The sequence below is a fragment of the Stegastes partitus genome, unplaced genomic scaffold (genome assembly GCF_000690725.1).
Source record: "Stegastes partitus isolate 25-593 unplaced genomic scaffold, Stegastes_partitus-1.0.2 Scaffold443, whole genome shotgun sequence".
NCBI classification, from domain to species: domain Eukaryota; kingdom Metazoa; phylum Chordata; class Actinopteri; family Pomacentridae; genus Stegastes; species Stegastes partitus.
Window position 1 is genome coordinate 198926 of NW_007578174.1, and position 1620 is coordinate 200545.

General features: G+C 39.0%; 1 long non-coding RNA gene across 1 annotated transcript in view; it reads left to right on the forward strand.

Annotated features, from left to right (window-relative positions):
- The first annotated feature begins 1161 nt into the window (after positions 1 to 1161).
- The window catches only part of LOC103360474 (uncharacterized), a 9107-nt gene continuing 8648 nt past the window's right edge, over positions 1162 to 1620 (forward strand). The window contains exon 1 of the long non-coding RNA XR_520357.1: positions 1162 to 1610. This is a non-coding gene — a long non-coding RNA (uncharacterized LOC103360474). The remainder of the gene's footprint in view (positions 1611 to 1620) is intronic.

Genomic DNA, 1620 nt, shown 5'->3' on the forward strand with positions numbered 1-1620 from the left:
ATGCAGGTCCAGCATCGTCTCCTGTTGAGCAGCCATCAGTCAGTCAGTGTGCAGGCTTCAGGCCCACAGAGCAGTCCAGACCTGCAGCAGTTAGACATGCACATGCGTTCTGGTTCTGGTGAATAACAAGAGAAAGTGAGAGAGAATTAAAAATAATAAAATAAAATAAAAAGTGGAAGCTGATTTGGAATTATGGGAATTTTATGCACACAAACAACAAAATATTTATATTTAAAATTATAAGCTTTAAATATTTCCAGAACCTGCACTAACTTTGCAATCTTTGTTTTTCTTAATATTTAATCCAAATAAATAGAAAAAAAGCACCATTTTCTTTAATAACACCAGCAGACTCCCTGTAGAAGCAGAACCATGTTTGTGACCATCTCCTCCTCACCCAGAGCCTCTCCAGCCTCCTCGGCCTGCCCTGGCTGACACAGAGCTACATTTTCTCCTCTCTCACCCCCTCACAGCCTCATTAGCATTTCCTTTCTACCGGCCATTATAGGCCGGTTTCCCGTTGCAAATCGGACTCCACAACCGAGAAAAGGTTTTAGGTCGCCCCGGGCGTTCAGGGGAGGGCAGCCCGGAGGCTAGACCTCGACCTCCCGCAGTGGTCCTGTAGTTCACACCCCACCCACCACCACACACACACACACACACGTATATATATATATGTACATCCATCCAGCCTCCTCCTGCTCCTCTTATGAATATTCCAGCTGAGCGTGGCTATAGGAAGCTAAAATCTCCCCCAAGTCGTCTCCAATCAGCCTAAAACTGCAGGGAGATCTCACAACTGGGTTTAAATCGATCATATAAACTATCAGCACGAATTATGGAAGCGTGATGTAAAATCCTAATTGTGGAAAGAAAGAAAAAAAAAAGGCGTTTGGAGTTTGGAGAGGCCCCTGTGCGCGCCGCAGGGCGGGATGGAGCCTCACTGGGTGTTTATGGGACACAGTCCAGAGGTTTTTGCAGTTTTAAACCACTTTTAAACCACAAAACGAGCACAGTGACGGCACTTAACAATCAGAATAAAAAATATATTTATGGCATTTGTATTTGTAAATTTAAGAGGAGAGAATTTACGAATGATTTCCCAAAAATAAAAAGAATTTCTAAAAATATCTCATCACACATATGGAACAAAAACAGGAATAAAATCGCGACGAACGCATTTAGTTCAAATATTTTCAAAATACACTCCAGCAAAAAATACAATTATGCCACAACACAAATATGATATAAAAAGTCTTTTTTATTTGCATTTTACGGGAAAAAAATACAAAAAAATTTAAATAAAAAAGCGTGAATCACACAGGCCAAGCAAAGCACTTAGAAGTAAACTATTAACATTTAATAAACGGGTTCAAAAGCTGCTTGTAAAGAGATATAAAGACATTTAAGGGTTTATCAAGATGTTTCTCAATTACAGTTAAATCTGTTTCTGTACAAACAGATGATAAATAACCAATATGTAGTTAAATTAAATATTTCTGCATGAGTTTTAATTGTTGGCATGTTAATAAAAGCCTAAAATGTCCTTATATCTCCTCACAGCAACATCATGGTGAATTATGAACACTTTATTAAATGCTAATGTACAGGCTGGTTACA